Source organism: Podarcis bocagei, assembly GCF_964188305.1.
Source record: "Podarcis bocagei genome assembly, chromosome: 1".
In the NCBI taxonomy this organism is placed as follows: Eukaryota; Metazoa; Chordata; class Lepidosauria; order Squamata; family Lacertidae; genus Podarcis; species Podarcis bocagei.
Genome location: NC_138125.1, coordinates 103781712 through 103800433, shown reverse-complemented (window position 1 = coordinate 103800433; position 18722 = coordinate 103781712). Strand labels below are relative to the sequence as shown.

At 42.1% G+C, this 18722-nt stretch overlaps 1 protein-coding gene across 3 annotated transcripts in view; it reads left to right on the top strand.

Annotated features, from left to right (window-relative positions):
- Window positions 1-238: 238 nt before the first annotated feature.
- Window positions 239-18722, top strand: part of GTDC1 (glycosyltransferase like domain containing 1) — a 246325-nt gene continuing 227841 nt past the window's right edge. The window contains exon 1 of one of the 3 annotated variants that reach the window (XM_081167711.1): window positions 239-388. The gene's annotated coding sequence lies outside the window, so the exon portion shown is untranslated. Of the gene's footprint in view, window positions 389-13017; window positions 13396-18722 lie in introns of those variants that run through there. The other 2 variants (XM_081167721.1, XM_081167722.1) reach the window with 2 other exon arrangements.

Sequence of the window (18722 nt, the reverse complement as noted above, 5' to 3'; positions counted from 1 at the left end):
TTCTAAAATAGTTCTAAAATATACGATGCCTCTCTCCAGTGAGTTCGTCCACGTCCCTCTACCAAGCATGCCCAACTAAGTCTGTCCTAAACCTACTTCCTTGGAAGTAAACCCCGCTGAAGCCAAGGGGGCTTACTTCTGAGTAAGCGCGGCTCGGTGCACTTGGGAAAGCCAGCCGGAGCCAACGCGCCGGCGCACCTGCAACGCGGGTTGCTCCGAGGCGCCGCGCGTAAAACGGAGAAGCCGAGCTGCTGCTGCTGCTGCTTCTTCGCCCGGGCCGGCTCTTCCTCCCTTCCGCGTCGGGGCGGAGAGCGAGCGGGAGGCGGAGCCGGGGAGGCCGCGCGTTGCTGCCGCCGCCGGCCTCCAGGAGGGGACCAACAAGGAGGAGGTGAGTCCCCCCCCCCTCTGGGTGGGGTGAAGAGCCAAGGCCGCGCGAAGAGCCGAGCGGGGCGGGAAGGGGAAGGGCGCCGGGCGCGCGGGCCGCCGCGGCGCCGCAGCTACACAGAGCAAGGCGGGCAGGCGAGAGAGCCGAGCAGCGGGCCCAGGGCGCGCGCAGGCCGGCGGGCTGCGAAGAGCCGCCTTGGCGCGGCCGGGGACGGGCTGGAGGCGGGGGCACGTTGCTTGGGCGGCCCCCTCGGCGCTGGCGAATATGCATATGAAAGGAGAGCGAGGGAGGCGGCGGCGCGGGGGAAAACGCCAGCCTCCCGAGAGGCGCCTCTCCTCTGCCAAGACCTGCAGGGACCCCTGTCGTCGGACCCAGCAGTTACTGACTGGCCGAACATCCGAGGTCGACGGGGCGCCCGCGAGGCTCCCAAGCCAAGCTCCCTCCCCGAGAAACCTCACTCCTCTGCCCCTTAGCCGGGCGCTGCCTCTTCGTGGGCTTGGAGGCGCGGACGTCTGCTGCATTCAGCCACGAAGCAGGCTTAAGTTGCAAGAAAGAAAAGAGTGTTCCGGAGCACGTGCAGAGTGCTTTTCCGTGTTAAGCACCAACACCCACATACTACGAGGCTTCCTGGCAAGCTTGAGGTTTAATCGCTCATTTTAGAAATAAAAAGCATTGCGAGGGGGTGGGCATTGAAGGACAATAAACCTCCGCAGTGGAAAGCGGTGGTGAGTTTTTATGGGGAGGGAGAGTAGTTTTGAGTGGGAAAGCACCTGCTTTGAAGGGTCCAGGCAGACCCTCTTGCAGATCCATAGAGGGCTGTTCAGCTTCCAGCTTCTGAGGCCCCTAGTAGTAGTAGACATAATTATAGTAGTAGTAGTAGTAGTAGTTGTAGTACTAGTAGTAATGTAATAAGAGGAAGACACACAAAAGTAAGTTGCTAAAAAGGAGTGAGTGGATTGTTTATATAATCAACTAGTCTGAAGACACATTCATCGCTGTCCAATCTTGTGCTGTCAGAACTAATACATTTTTACTAAAATGACAAAATCTGTGTCTGTTGACAAACACACATACACGTTACCAAATCACATCTCTTACTTGCTAAAAAAATTCAGCTCTAAGCTGAGAGTGGGTGTCACATTTTGGTGTGATATGCATAGTCGCAAAACTTCTCAAATGCCAAAAAAATTACAAGTGTCGAAATGTGAGTTCTCCTTTGAGCTTGAGGCCTAGACCAAATGGCCCTCCTGGCTCACTCTCTGCTTGGTTCTGGTCTAAAGTTCAACCCCAGGTATCTCCAGTTAGAAGGATCAGGTAGTAGTGGGTGATGGGTAAGACCTGAATAAGACTCTGGAAAGCAGGAGCTAGTCACAGTGCTTGCTGAGCTTGAGAAATGGTCTGGGCTGTTAAGGCAGCTTCCTGCTTACTGTTTATGTAGTAGAAGAAACCAAACACTGCTGCCCCAACCTTTCTCATGCTGGGTTTCTTAGAACATGTTAAAGGGCATTTGCTGAAGGTTTCAGTTTTCTAAATTTATGGAGATTCTCCTTTTACCAGTTAGTAGGCACAGATTCCTGTAGACAGAATGCAGAACCTAGGTAAAGGTAAAGGGACCCCTGACTGTTAAGTCCAGTCGTGGACGACTCTGGGGTTGCGGCGCTCATCTCGCTTTATTGGCCGAGGGAGCCGGTGTACAGCTTCCGGGTCATGTGGCCAGCATGACTAAGCCGCTTCTGGCGAACCAGAGCAGCACACGGAAACGCCGTTTACCTTCCCACTGGAGTGGTACCTATTTATCTACTTGCACTTTGCTTTCGAACTGCTAGGTTGGCAGGAGCAGGGACCGAGCAACAGGAGCTCACCCCGTCATGGGGATTCGAACCGCCGATCTTCTGGTCGGCAAGCCCTAGGCTCTGTGGTTTAGACCACAGCACCACCCGCGTCCCTTTGAGAACCTCTGTAGACCAGTTCAAAATGGCGTGGTGGAGTGGAATTCTAAAAGATTCCATTTCGTTGGGAACTGATTCATGAGACAAAAGTGGTCTGCTTGGGTAAGAGGGTTGAATATTCAGCATTTTGCATGTGGTGAAGCAGAAATGTGATTGCTGGTTTGCAACTCAGCACAACAAAGTTGCTGAAAGTGAACTGGTAGGTGGGTAAAGTACACAGGCAACTTGCAAGCTTAAAGTTGGTTGGCACAGTCCCAGTGCCATTTTTCAGCAAATAGCAAAAGCACAGACCCATTGATTCCATAACCACAATATTCTATGTTGAGGCATCCTGATTCAGAGCTTTTAATGCCACTTTCTTTGCTAAAGGCTCTCATGTAAATTTATGTGGATGCATGTTGTTGGGCAGGTAATAAATATTAGTGGGCCTTCAGATAATAGTTCTTGTGTGCGTTATTTTGGAGATTATCCTGTCATGTATCTTATGACGTGAAGGAAGTGGTACTTCACTGTGAGAACTAAGAGGCTGCTGACCAAACAGAACAGGAGTAGAAGCCCTGCTCACTTGACATGAGATATATTCATGCCTAGGAGTGGGATTATAAACACTCTTCCCATCCATGTATTCCTACACAACTATAACAGACCTATGCCTAGACCTGGGACACTACAAAATGCATAGAGAGATCCCACATACATTCAGGTAGTGCAGGTGGAGGTTCTGTTCACAACTTGGGGTGGATGAGGAGTGTGGAGAGCTGATACAATCCATTATGCCCCCCCCCCCCAAGCTGGATATGTTGCATGAATAGGGGAAGAAGAATGCACATTTTTATTATTTGTAATGCTTTGTTGCAGGAAATAAAGACTGAAAACTGCAAAATGGGTTGTGCTCTGAATGCTGGTGATTCGCTAACATAGTTTGGCTTAGGAAACACAGTCCATAAAATGGATTAGTTCTTACATTGTGTTTTCCGATATGGAGACCTTGTCTCAAGCCATGCATAGTTGACATGATGACCACATGAAGTTACAGTTTGTTCCCAAGATGCATATTAGGAAGCAGATACCCTCAGCTGCCTTCTGTGAATCCTTTAAATATTTCCTCCTACCAATAATACTTTTTATGTTTGAGTTAATGCGAATATTAGCCATAAGTTTGTTTCGTTTTGGGAAAGGAGGGGACAGAGAAATGTTATGGAGGAATCTTCTGCTTGCACTCAAGATGTTGGGAGGGTTCTTGTAGGTCCACCATCCAGTTTGATGCAGGAAACCCAGAGCTAGAATAACCACAACAGATACACCCTCTGCTTGAAAATATCAAATGCGGAGGTACCCACCACTCCTCTAGGTAATTGGTGCCATTACTGAATTGCTATAACTGTCAGGATCTTTCTGTTAATGCTTAACCAAAGCCTACCCCCTTGTAACTCAAACCCCTGTAGATCTTGTTCTGCCGCCTGGAGCATCCGAGAACAAGGGTTTGCCCTCTTTTATTTGACAGCCTTCAGGTATTTGAGGAGTACTATCATGTCATTCCTCAGTCGTCTGCAGGCTATAATCATGTGCATGTGGTTGTGCAACTGGACATAAATCAGCTAGCTTTGGCCATACAAGTAAAAAAAACAAAACAACCCCTCTAAAATGAATCCATATTGAGGGGAGTGTCTCTGTTTCAACTGAGTGATACTTGGCAAGTGTGCACAGATCTGTTAACACATAACACTGTGACAATGGGAAAAGCAGACTGGAGGGAAATATTTGAGGTGTAAATATATGCACTTTCTTCAAGGGAAGAAGGGTGGCGTTTGGAAGTTTCTATCCTGCACATAAATAGTTCTTGGATGCTAACCACACATTGTTGGCTTCGATCTTAGCGCAGTGGTCAAGAATAAAGGAGAAGCAGATTGCAGCCTAGTGTATTTCAGTGGCTTGGTATAATTCAATAGAGCTGTTTTATTGGACTCTATTAACCTGGTTAACCTTAAGCCTTAGCCATGACAGGAGTTTCATATAAGAACCCATATGTAAAGTGCAATATTGAATTTTAATTAGAGCTTTCAAGACATGAAGTGGAATGAATTCTACCCAATTCTTCCTCACTTCTAATGTACATTTCTTCCCTTAGAGAAGCTTAGGCTTGATAAAACACTGTGTGGTAGGGAGAAAGTATATTTTCACGTGTCGGCATAATTTTAGTTAGTTTGGAAAAGCACAATGAGAACAAATTCATTTGTAAAAGTTGATCTCGGATTTATGTTCCATTTCAGTTTGCGATTTAATCACACTTGTATGTTTACCAGTTTGGCACCCAGTCTGGACACCAATTGGTGTTGGTAAGGATTTTCGTACAATTTTTTTTACACCCCCCCCCCCCTAGAATTTTAAATACAAAACTTTTAATAACCTCTTGGGATTTAGAACAATGTACACAAAGTGTTATAGACGTTGGCTAGAACTCCTGTTTTAGAGTGCCTACTGAAAGTTTTATGTACTTCAGAAAAATTGCTGTTCAGTGCAACCTGAGAATGATTGGTATAAGCTAAATTTTTTAATAAAGTTTTTGCAAAAAAACCCCTCTAATTTTAAGAAGTTGACTGTGGCCTGAGCTGGAAACTTGAATTACCGTCCTAAACTGCTGCTGAATCAGTGCAATGTCGTATCTTATTCCTAGTAGGTATACTGTGCTCTGCCAAGTTCGTTTTTAATTCTGCTGTTTCATGTTTATGTTGTACATGGAAGGTGTCAGATCCCATGATGAACATGGGAGTAGGCTTGGCACTACTGTCACTGTTGCCACCCATGTCATGTTCCCCCTTACTACTTGCATGTGACTTGCAGAAGACGTTTCTGCAACTTTTGTATAATTGCTCTCTTTCTCATTTGGTCTGTAGTGCCATCCTTGCACCTCATTCTGTCTATGTTTTGACTTGCAACGTAGATCGGATCTAAAGCTTTAGGGTCCTTTTTTGAATTTACATTCCTCGGTTTTCATAGCTGGACAAGCCACTGTAGAGTAGTGTGTTGGACTAGAACCTGGGAAACCAGGGTTCAAATTCCCCACTCAGCTATGAAGCTCACTGGGTGACCGCACTCACTCACTCTGCCTAATCTGCTTTACAGGGTGGACTCTCCTTCACTGGAGGTTTTAAAGCAAAAGTTTGGTGCCCATCTGCCATGGATGTTTTAGTTGCGTTTCCTGCATTGCAGAAGGTTGGGCTAGATCAGGGGTCAGCAAACTTTTTCAGCAGGGGGCTGGTCCACTGTCCCTCCGACCTTGTGGGGGGCTGTACTATATATATATATTTTGGACGAATTCCTATGCTCCACAAATAACCCAGAGATGCATTTTAAAGAAAAGCACATATTCTACTCATGTAAAAACACACTGATTCCTGAACTGTCTGCTGGTCGGATTTAGGAGGCAGTTGGGCCGGATCTGGCCCCCGAGCCTTAGTTTGCCTACCCATGGGCAGGATGGTTCCTGGGGTCTCTTCTAACTCTACAATTCTACAATTCTGTGAAATATAGATAGGGCAACACAAGCAGAAAGTAGGATCAGGCAAGGTATACTGTCCAGGAAAGCCTATTGAACAAGAACAATGTGTTTCTAGGAAAACAAGAAAAGCGACAATGTTTTCACGTGTGGGGGGCCATGTTATGAAATACAGTTCTTAGGTTGAAGTGTTGACTGCTCATACTTTGCACCAGCAGCACAATGTCAAGATATATTGTATGCTGCTTCTGAGCTGATGTCTCTCCAGAGGACGTTTGAGCCAGGCACTTTCCTGTGGTTTTCGTGCCTCAGTTCATGCCCAAGCATACAGTTCAAAAAGATTTTGTTGCGTTTATTTGTGCATCTGCTGCTGAGAAGGGAGTTCAAAATACCACTGACTTCAGATCTTGGTAGTTTGCTAATAGAAAGTAAACAGACTTGCTTCTGTTTGGGCCTTGACAGATTTGAGACACAGAGCCCGTTCAACAACTAGGCCACCTACTCCCCACAAACAGAAGACTGCCCACCCATAAATGTTATGTGGCTGAACTTTCAAAATTGCTGAGCAGTTGTTTACACACTGTTTCCAACCTCTTCTGGAAACCTGTCAGAGCCTGGCATGATAGAAATGACTGGATGTTTAGCTGTTTTGAAGAGTATTTATGATAATGATAGGATTATTTGCCTTGAAGTATAATTTGTAATAGACATACATAAATGAGACAGAAAGGAACTAGGAAATTTACCTTGGGTGAAGATTTCATTTAAAATGCGGTGAATTAAATGTTTTAATTTTGTGTTGCGTCTTATCTAGTGAAATATAATTCGTTTGCATATGTATGCAAAATCAAATACTACACATGTCCTAATACTAGCAGCCTGATTTGAGATGTTTAATATGGACAAGATTGGTGTAAATAGATGCATAGGATTGGTTACGTGGTGGGTTACTACACCTAATATTAAAGTGGTTATGCAGAATGGGAGCGACAGAATTGAAGTTGCAAGGGAGGATTCATAGAATTGTAGAGTTGGAAGGGATCCCAAGGGTCATGTAGTCCAACCCCCTGCAATGCAGGAACCTTTTGCCTAATTTGAGACTTGAACCCATGACCCTGCGATTAAGAGGCTCATGCTCTGCCAACTGATCAAGCTCATTTGTAAGCCCTTTTAGTACCCTTAGGTGCATGCCATCAGGGGTCTTGGAGATTTGAATTCCTTTAAAGTAGCTTGGTGTTCTCTTTCCACTTCTTTCCCCATCTTGGGCTGTAGCTCCCTCCTTGCATCATTTATTGTGTTTTCACCAGGTTGGGCACTGCTTTCATTTTGGATGAAGGCAGAGGCAAAGCAGATGCTGAGCAGTTACACCTTCTCTCTGTCACCCAATAGCATTCCTCTGTCTTTTCCATGCAGAGGACCTACTACTTGCTTGTTCTTCCTTTTGTTTCAGACATAGCCGAAGAAACCTTTAAAAATTATTATTAACCTCTCTTTCAAGCCTGAGCTCATTCTGAGCTTTGGGATGCTTGACCTTCTCCCTGCAACTGTTGGTTACTCTTGCATCCTTTTCCTTTGTGATTTCCACTTTCTTCCATATATTTTTTTTTATACACACCCTTCTTAATCTCAGCTCATCTGTAAGCTCCACACCAGTTTCCTTAGATGCCTCCTACTTTTCTTTCTTGTTGGAATTTTCTGGTTTGGGGCCTTCAATATTTCACCTTTAAGAAACTCTCATCCATCTTGGACTCCCTTCACTTTGCGTATTTCTGACCAAGGGATCTCGCCTAGTAGTTCCTTCATTTTTTTGAAATCTGCCTTCTTTAAAAAGATGAAGGAACTACTAGGCAAGATCCCTTGGTCAGAAACTACACTCTCCTTTCCCTTTCCTCTGTATCATGAAATCCAAGAGGACATGATGATCACTTCGTCTCAAGGTTCCCAATATTTGCCTGGGATGTGTCCAGGAATGCTACATCTTCCTAATGCAGAGCTGTGGAGACATTTGCAGAGGACATTTGTTGTGTATTTCCCTGGTGGGCTCCACACCTGAATGTTAAGATAGGTTGGGGAAAACCAGCTCAGAGGGGTATTTGCAAAGGAGAATTGATAGGTGTAGTTTAAGCCTCTCCTCCAATTTGCTGTAGGTTGGAACCCCGTGTTTTCCAAGATAGCATCTCTCATTTAAACCTGAGTTTAGGACTGCCAGGAACCTGTGTCAATGCCAGTGCAGTGCTTTCTGAAACTTCAAATGATTTTCACATTGAGGAGAAGTTGGTTCATACTTTGGTTTCTAGATTTTTAACATGGAGGCCTCCAGAAACCACAATAGGACTGTGAATGCATTTAGTACTGATTATAACACAGTCTTACTGCAATAAGTACAGAACTTTTAGTGTTGCCTTGGTAGATATGTCTCAAAAGTAAATGTCTTAAATATACACCTTAACCATATTGCTGTGGATGAGATGTGAAAATAAAAATAAATGTGTGAATATCCAACAGACTGACACGGATTGCTTCACATTTTACAACATTGCATCTCCTGACTGCTAGTCTGAAAAAAGAGATTATATATACATAATGTATATATAGCTTTGTACAAAGTTGTAAGCTAGGAAAGGGAGATACAAATCTTTTAGTTCGGGATCCTCTGCTTTCTGGAGCTTTACATTAACACACTGATGTAATTTGGAGGCAATGAACTGCTTCCAGAGGGTGAAAAGCTTGTAGAACTCCACCTTTTGTCTTCTTCTAACAAATGCCATAAGGGAGATCATTGTTTTGTTTTGTTTTTCCTAGGGAAGCGGAGTTTTTGAGGCAGTGATTTGCTCAAGGCCACCCAGAAAGTGTCTGAACTTGGCCCATCAACACAGTTTTCCAGGTCAAAGTCCAGTACACTGTTTGGACCCCACCAAGGGCTTTATCGGAAGATTTAAAGCAACCTTGCTTTGCTGTTTTGACCCAACAACATGTAAAAATCTCTAAATTAATATCCTTCAACACTCTCTGTGGCTTGCAGGGACTGTTATATATGGTTTATATGCTGTGGAGTTGGGTGCCCCAAGGGGAAATCTTGGCCATATTTTGTGAATACAAAAGCTTGAGGTCTTTCTAATATAAACTTTCAGAAAATTTGCCTTTGACCTTGGTTGTCTACTGGACTGCAATTTAATACACAGTGACCTTCTCATTCCAACCTTGCGCATAGTTTAAGGTAAATCAGAGTTTTCCCAAATAAACAATTACATGATCTTTCAGCTTAACAAGAACAATTTCCTGTCTTGATCTTGCACTTAACCTCCCTCCTCCCCTTAAAGGAACAAAATGCTTCTGTTGTCATAAATTCCTTTTGTTTTTGGATATGATTTATAGTTGCAGGGTTACATGGCCCTGATCATTGTTGCTGGCAATGCTTTAAAAATTAGTCTCACTTCTGCATAAAACTATTAGCTTTCTTTTAAAATTTAATCTACAGGCTCCTTGTAAAACAGATGGCCGTGTTAGATGTTTAACTGCAAAAATTGCAAATAAGGAGACTATTTGAATGCTTGGTGTTCTCAGAACTGGACTGGACACATTTGTAATGGAGTTGTTTAGGATGGTTAAGAAATATAATCATTCACTCACTTTGAGATTGTGTGACCTTGACACCCAATTTGCATATGTCTGCCCTTGATTCCTTAATAGTTTGTGCTTAAAAACATCCTTAAAAATGTTAAAACAATGCACAATATTTTAGGAGGTCACAGTAGTCTCCAGGGTACTACTACCAGGGATAAGGCATGCCATTTTGTACAGTATTGCAAATGGTGATGCTTTTTTAGTGCAGCAGGCAGACAGGCAAGTGCTGATGGTTTTAAGACTTGTATGTTTGTCAATCTTCATCACAGATTTATTGAACAAAGTGTTCAATGTTTCGGTGTATTTGAGGCTGTAAATCTCTTCTTCAGGGCAAACCTATTTGCCAAGTGTACCCAGAGTTGATGGTGAAGCTTTTCTATAAGCTGCCCAGAGAACGTGGCTATTGGATGGCTTTATGAGTATTAAAAAACCAAAACCAAATGAATTGTCCCTTTTATTGGTTTAGATCAATATTCATATTTTGCAATTAGTATATTTCATAAAAACACATACCAATTGCTTGCTTTAATAATTAAAAACCTACCTGTTTGCAGCTAGATAGATTCTTTTATACTAGAAGGGAGCAGGATACGAAATATACCTTTTGCCCTACAAATGGAGATGCTGCCAGGTTTGGGGGGACCTTGGGTACATTGTCTCAAGGCCATGTTGACCCCTGTATCCCCCTGATGCTAATTTATTGATGCAGTGTAGCAGTAAATTAGAGGAGTGGGCAGAAGGATGAAGCAAGCTCTTTCCTTGCCTCTGCTCCTTCTCCATTTGGCTTTCGTTCAACATTAGCCTGTTTCTCCTTCTCTGTTCCTGGTCTTCTCCTTCCCTTAATTTCAGCGGTCTGGAACCAGCCAATAGTAAAAGCATCTGGTTGTGGGTTTTTTTGGGTTTTATGTAAGGGGTGGTTGGGAATCAGCACAGCATTTGAACTTAATGTTTTATGTTGAGTTTCTTTGTTTGCCTCAGTGTATAGCTGTTTATGTGACCCTCTAAAATTGTTTTTTAGAGCCGTCATAAGGAAATAATATGAAGATTACAGAGATCTAGATACAACTTTTGACAGGCAGATTTGTCGCGATGCTGACTTTCTAGGTTTTAAATGTTTACTAACAGGCAGGAATAAAATATAGCTGCTTTTTTTAAAAAAAAAATGGAGGATTGTAGGGTGGAGATTTCCTTGGGACCGGAATTTGCAAATTGACACTATTCTGGCTAGAACAGGGCAGTTGGAAGTTAAGGTATAACTGACATCACAGTGTTCTGAATGTGTGTTAATTCCACAGAGAAATCATATTGTGTTTTCCTTGGAACAAACAGTCCAAACTTCTATTGAAGGTTATGTTCATATGAAGTTTACTCCTTAGCAAGTGAACACAGGATTTCAGCCAAAGCCTCTTAATGTAACTTCATATGAAGCTCCATTAAGAGGCTTTGGCTGAAATCCTGTGTGCACTTACTAAAGAGTAAATCCCATTGAATTTTGTGAGCCTTGCTTCCAAGTAAACAGGCATAGGCTTTGGCTGTATGTCTGTGCATTTCTTTCTTTCTTTCTTTCTTTCTTTCTTTCTTTCTTTCTTTCTTTCTGTTGTTAGAACTTTTAACTAGTTAAATGTTAAAATTGTATCCACTAAAACATGAAGTTCAGCTGCTTTTAGTAGCCAAAGTTGGTCAGTATTATTGTTATTGTAGCTTTTTGTTTGTTTGTTCGTATTAGCTACATTCCCAATGACTTTCATGCCATTTACGTCACTTTCCTGCTGATGATTTGCAGCAAGGGAGATGAAATGGGCAGCTGTTTTTATCAAAATCCAGTTATAATCCACCTTTGGAAAAAAGACAGAAAAGCAGGAATTGGTTTGTTTGTTTGTTTGTTTGTTTGGCCTGATTTTGAGTGTTTTTAGCTGCTAGGTTTGTTTTGAGTAAAAAATAAAAAAGGATTGCCGAATCGAAAATAAAATGGACTTTCTGCATTCCACTCTTCATTTATTTATTAATTCTCACCACTTTTAGGCTATGATGGCACAGTGTCCTGGCAGTGTCATCAAGAAAAAATGTCAAGGGGCATTGGTACTGTTGGGGTTGCTTCACGTGAGGGCAGTGATCTGCTTGATTTACCAGTTGAAAATCTAGACTTTCTGTTAATGAAACCGGCAGTGATGGATTTTAAATCACACACACACACAAAAAAAAAAAAAAAAATCCAAAGGGTGTTCCATTTCAAGTTTCCGAAGGCCACTTCCCATGTTACAGTTTAACGTTTCAGACTGATCTTCGTGTAGAAAAGAGCATATATGCCATATTATACAACCCATGGCATGAATAGTTCTTTATGCCATGATTGATTTTTTTTTTAATGCCAAATTCTCTAGTCAGGCATGGAGCTGATACAAGTGTTATTGTAATGTGTATATTACATTTACTGTTACGTATATTTTGGCGTTTTCTAGTAGTTAACCAAAATCCTCACAATCCTTTGTGAATGCCAGCATCTTTTGTATTTTTAAGAAAATGGTGGTTGAGTCGTCCCCCATTCCCAGAAGAATGTTTATTCCTTAACTTGGCTATTTTTAAGCACTTGCATGGTGTTCATCTTTTCTTCCCTGTCTAAATGGTTTAATGAGGGATTATCTTTTGTATACTTGTTAAAATGAATAATCAGTAGGAGAAAACATTGCAGAAATAAACAAGAAATGGTTGGAGTTTGCTCTGTTTAACTGAGACAAGTTATTTCATCCATTTTCAGTGTTCCTTAGCAACGCAGAGTAGTCTTACCCAGGGCACTTTCACATCTTTCTTCAAATATAGCTTTGGTAATGTTTTATATGACCTGAAGTTCGTCCATCTGTCCTGAAGCTCCCAATGTTTTTCCATTGCTTTCAATGATCAAATGATCTTACATGCCTCCTTTCAGCTTAATAATGCACAAGTTGACGAGAGAATCATTTCACATGTCAGGTTTTTCAAGAGTTCTGGGAAATTACTTGCGGTTGTGTTTAGCAAAGCTAAAAGTTATTGAAAATGTGTTACAATTTCATAATGAAAGGAGTAAGAAAAATATTAGCTTGGAAACAAGCTAAATATTTTTTGATAGCCCTAGCCTCAAGGGGGATTCTAGGATCGCTTGTAATAAAGGGATAATTTTGATATCTTTTGGTCAATGGACTAGGACTCTGTTTAGATAATTTTTTTTGAAAATGCAGGCTTTATGCAGATTGTTACATTATCAAATTGTTTGAGTGTCAACACTGAGTTTATTTACAACTAGTGCTTTCATTGTTTCTTTGTAGATTTAGGAAACTTGTTCCCTTGAGTATTCCTTCTTAACAGATCAAAGGATATCTAAACACCCAATAATCCTGCTTTCCTCTTCTTGCTTTATATTTTGCTAATGTTCGTAAAACTGATTCTGCTATTTGCACTTGTGGATCTCTGATTTGACTGTGGCTAATCTCTACTTATTTAACTGAATAATGAAGTTGTTGCTGGGGTGGGCATGATGTCACACAAATACTGCTTTACATAGTTCTCCAAGGTGGCCATATCAACATAGTGGCTACTGCCAATCTTCAAAACTATCTTTAAGCTGATGAAAATAATATTTTCCAGTCTGTGTGGCACACACTAATGTCAGCATGGACATAACTCCACCACGGGCATCAGTCTAAAGTGTCCTCCACTTAGCAACCATTTTGTATGTACTAGCTCTTAATATCTCCCCGTGGTCTATATGTGAAGCAGAATGAGATGATGAAGGTCCAAGGTCATAGGCACCAGCTCCAGGGTGCTGAAGCTCTTCGGACCACCTCAATCTTTTTTTTGAGGGAGCTGACCCCCGCATTGTTGAGGCCAAACATGGAGCCGGGTGTGGCGCGACATCAGGACATCGCATCAGGCCCCCTCAGTATTCTTTGATGGCACCTCTGTCCAAGGTAGTAGAATAAATTGTACACAGAATCAGCTAATTGTTCTATTGCACCCTATTTTGTGTACTTGCTATGAAAGAACAATATACAAGTTCTAACATTAAAATTTCAGGCTTCGACCACACAGTTTCCCCCCAGAAAGTGATCCTATTTGACTTTAAGGATAGCGTCATGATATGGAGTTTATATGGAAAAAAACATGTCTGCATATTTGTGTTCATGAGTTTCGAATTGAAGTACAGTTTTTTCTTTTTTAAAAAAAAATTCCTGCTATAGAACTACATGTTTAGCTTCCAGATTGATCCTGCCTTTGCTTTGCAATGTCTATGGGAACCATTCACACCTAACTGTTTGATCATGATGACAGTCCGCTGGGTATATCCTGCAGGGAACCTGTCCACTTCCTCCTGCCTCTTGTCCAGCTAGCATCAAATCTCCATATAAGCACTGCTTGCTTAGACATAATATTTATTAGTTCGGAAAGATTGGCAAAGATGCCAAGAATCCTGCATCAAGCAAGGAAGGGATGCATATACTTCATGTCATTTCCAGATGTTCTTGTTAAATTTTAACCAGCTGTCTTTACCTGATTACAAATACGTGATTAAGTGGTGAAAGCATAACCCATTTTAAGCACCAGAGTGAAACTTGACTTACTTAGGATTGGCTTGAGCATATGGTGGTACTCCTAATTTTTCCTGGGGTCTCACTTTTGTCTACTTCTGCAATTCCTGAAACTTCTGTTGATTATGGAATCTCCTATAAGGACTGCTGCAATCTTAGCAGTTGTAGGAATAATGTGTTATGAGTGTGCCACTTCCTTCCTGATCTCAGAAGCTAAGCAGAATCAGGCCTGGTTGGTACCTGGATGGGAGAGTGACTGGGAATATTGGAAGCTGTAGGTTTGGGTCAGCCCAGATAGCTCTAATGGTTAGAGGGTGATGCTGATAATGCCAAGGTTGCATGTTTGATACTCGTATGGGGCAGCTGCCTATTCCTGCATTGTAGGGGGCTAGACTAGATGATCCTCAGGGTCCCTTCCAACTCTATAATCCTATGATTTTATGAAAGGATGTTTGTGGGTAGGAAACCCTCACTTCCAGACAAGTTCAATAATTGCCATCTCAATTTCCTGGCCTTAGAAACAAAGGGCTGATTTCTTCAAACTTTCCTCTTAGAACCTTTCTGTTCTTTACTGAGTTGTTTCTGTCAATCTTCACATAGCTGGATTAAGATGGGAAACCAGAGACCTCTGTTTAGAAGGGAGATATGGAAAGAGCTGTAGGAAAGAGAAGGTGTTATTTGGAATGGAACCATACAGAACATTTCATTCAGAAACTACTGCATTTCATGCACCAACTGATGTTAGACCTTCTATTTTTTATTCTGCAATGGGCATTGCTTTGCCTTTCATATAAGTAAATCCTGTATTTTATAATTAAATTGTGCATCTTTTAAGGCCAGGGAGTCATATTGTCTTAGCTGTTTAAACTGAAGGTATTTTGATAATGCCTTTATAGCTGCTGTTTCCAAATGTGGGCTTGAAATGTTAGCAGTAACACTAGGTTTATTTCCTACCTCAAGAAATGAAGGAATTCTCTGGCTGCTCCATTGTTCAAGACTGCCCAATCTAATCAAATTGAGTTACTAACTGTTGGCTAACTGAATGATCCTAAACACATTTACGTAGAAGTAAGCCTTGTTGAGTTTATTTAGGAACACTGCCTGAATATGTCAAAGTTCCTCTTTGAAATTAGGTCCAAACGTTTTTAACGAAAACATGTCGCTTATTACTTTCTGGCTTTTAAAGAATTCTGCATAATAAATTGGTGATCATACTGTGTATGCAGTTAACTCTGCTCTGATTGGGGGAGTGAGCTATATTATTTTTAATACCTCTATTTATTGTGGGGGTTTGTGTTACTGTGAATTACTTTCTAACCCTCCTTGATTATTTAAAATAAGTAATTCATAACCTTTCAAAAAGTGATCCTATTTAATGTTTAAACGATGCCAGTTTCTTGTTTTTAGTAAGATCTATCGTGCGATCACAAAGTGAGGCATGTAGTGTAGGTTCCTTTTTGTTATCTCTTATTTGTTATTTCTTTGTTATTTATTAAGTGAATTTATTTATACACTGCTCTTCAAGGTTTCCATTCCTAGGTTGGCTTGCGTTAAAACAATAGGATAGCAATTCAAAATGTAGCAATAATAATTCACAACAAGTGCACGGGGGAGTCTTTGTGCCAGTGCATGGGATTCTGTTGGTGCCTTTGCACTCACTGAAGGGCTTTTGAGACAGTGGGTGCCTCTTGCTATAGGAAGAGAAAAGGAAGTTACTTTGCTGATTCACCCTTCCTCCTGTAGCTACCTAGTCCACTTTCTATCCTGTCTCCCAGCTCTCTAGAGCTGAGTCTTTTTTTTGGGGGGGGGGGGAGAAGGGGAACTGGCAAAAATTCCTTCCCTCCTCGCATTAGCAGAGGCATCCACGGATCAAAAGCCCTCTCATGTGCATGAGAGCATCAGTCCATTTGCACCCAGCTGATCTATAAATATGGCTGATGTTGGAGAGAATGGCCATTTGAGAGAAGAGTGGCTCGTTCGGCAGGTCTATTCTATGTCAGAAATCTTGCATCCTGATTTCAGCGACAGCGCCCTGAAGTAGGCAGATGGAGAAGGAGCGACTTCCCGAGCTCCCTTGTTCCTTGTGGACAAAGCCAGCCCTTTGTGGCTCCTCTCAGAACAACATTTTTTAAAAAAAGGAATAGGGAAAATGTAAACAGGAGACTTTTGGCTTACAGGCCAAGGCACACACACCACACACAGGCCTCTGAGGCCTGCTTCATGCTAAGCAAAGTAACAGATCTTTGTTGCTAAAGGGATTATTAGGGCTGCAGGGTTTCTGAGGCACCGTTGAGGCATTCAGCTGGCCTGAAGTTGGAGCTTTGTCAAGAGAGACCTCCATTATAGAATTGTTGCAATTTTAAAGAATCGGGCCGTGTGTCAACAGCAACAACAGAAGCGACTTTTGCTGCTCTGTAGCTCTGGCGGTCCCTCCAGAGAACTGGGGGTGACTTGCTTTGGGCCTGGGAGGGCAGAGTGCCAGCCAGACAAGGCCCAGTTGGAGGCTTGGTGCCCGCTGTGGGAATTTGGTCCTACACGCAAGTGGCCTTCTCTCCCTGCCTCACTTGGACGCCGGTTGAAGGCTGCAAGCCTGTTGCAGCTGCAGTTTGAAGCACCCTTGAGTTAAAATTTTTGAACTTTTGAACATAGACACACACACACACATTTTTAGTTTTTCTCTATTTTTGATCTTTAAGATTAATTCGACTCCAGAGTCTGACTCCTGATCTTTTTTGGAATAATATATATGGTTTTTTATATAAATTTGAGCCTATAAACATGGCGGATTGTCATGTTTGCTCAGCCAGTACTTAATATTAAGAAACGCTGTATTTATTTGTTTAAGGTACAATGGTACCTCAGGTTACATACGCTTCAGGTTACATACGCTTCAGGTTACAGACTCTGCTAACCCAGAAATAGTGCTTCAGGTTAAGAACTTTGCTTCAGGACGAGAACAGAAATCTTGCTCCGGCGGCATGGCGGCAGCAGGAGGCCTCATTAGCTAAAGTGGTGCTTCAGGTTAAGAACAGTTTCAGGTTAAGTACAGACCTCCGGAACGAATTAAGTACTTAACCTGAGGTACCACTGTATTGTGGAACTGCTATAGAATTCCAATGTTGAAATGAGTTTTGCATTTCGAAAAACGTGTTAATAACTATTTTCAAGAGGCCTAAGTGGTGCTTGTTCTGGTATGTCAGCAGGGAGGAATCTGTGACCCTCCAAATGTTGGACCACAACTTCCATTATCTATAGCACTGTGTTGGCTGAGACTAATGGAAATTGCCCCCAAAATATATGGGGACCACAGGTTCCCCGCCATTGTGATATATGAAGCAGGAAGTGGGCCAATTTGGCCACCTGTTAATAATCAGAATCAAAATGCATTGTTGAGGGACGTATTCCAGGCTAAGCATCAAGGAACTTTTTTGTACATCACCCTGTCTGGTGGGCTTCAATCTTGGCCATAGAGGTGTCTAAGGGTGCCATGTTGGGAACCCCAGGACTTTAGGAAGATTGATGCCCTAGGAAATGAATGTCACTCCTCAGTTTCTGTGGAGAAACTAAATGGCTGTGCTAGGGGATAATTCCATGGTTGGAGCTAACCTGTTTTTCCTGTGCTGCTAAGAGAGGGAATGCCAGAATTGACTTTGATATGTATGGCTGCGATCAACAGGATTGTTCCTTGGATGACCTGTATAGTACTTTGATGTTATTTCTGTGAAGGGAGTAGGGGTCTTGTTTTCTTCTAGTGACCCACCCTTATGGATGTGTTTGGATAGGAACACATAGGATCTAGAGAGGGTAATTTTGAGTATTAATTTATTGTTAAATTTCTGTCCTGCCCTTCCTCTCCGAGGAGCCCAGGGTACATTGCCCTGTATAATTCTGGCTGCATTTGTTACTACTTTTTCTTAAGATTGTCACCCTAGAATTGCTGACAAGCAACCACCGCTACGGTTCAACAGTGGATTACAATACATTCTAGCAGATTTTGCAAGAATGCCCTGGCAAAAAGAGTGATTTGCTTTTGCATGCTCAGTTACCATTTCTCCTTCTGGCTTTGAGGCAGATGCACATGTCCAGAACGGCACATATGTGAAAGCCACAGCCTTTTGCTGGCAATGTCAGTTTCTTGAACAATGCATAAGCTTCTGGGTTTCAGAAATGAAGCAAGAGACGTCAGTCGGCAATGGACCTTAATAAATAAATATACAGGTCTGCTGTTTTTAATGATCAAAATATGATTTCCAGATTATTAATAACTATTGAATATTTTAATGGCCTAAATGCAATCTAGGAAATGTTATATTGCCAATTAGTATTGTTCAAGTACAGTGGTACCTCGGGTTACATACGCTTCAGGTTACAGACTCCGCTAACCCAGAAATAGTGCTTCAGGTTAAGAACTTTGCTTCAGGATGAGAACAGAAATCGTGCTATGGAGGCACGGCAGCAGTGGGAGGCCCCATTAGCTAAAGTGGTGCTTCAGGTTAAGAACAGTTTCAGGTTAAGTACGGACCTCCGGAACAAATTAAGTACTTAACCTGAGGTACCACTGTAATTGTTTCTTCTGGAACACACATGCATATGCTTCATACACTTTTCTTTCTCCCTAACACAAGTTGCATCCTCCCACCCCCAAATCTCCAAAGGATGATATTCCAGACCTTCCCCAAATAAAACAAAAACAGTTTCAAAGTTAGGCA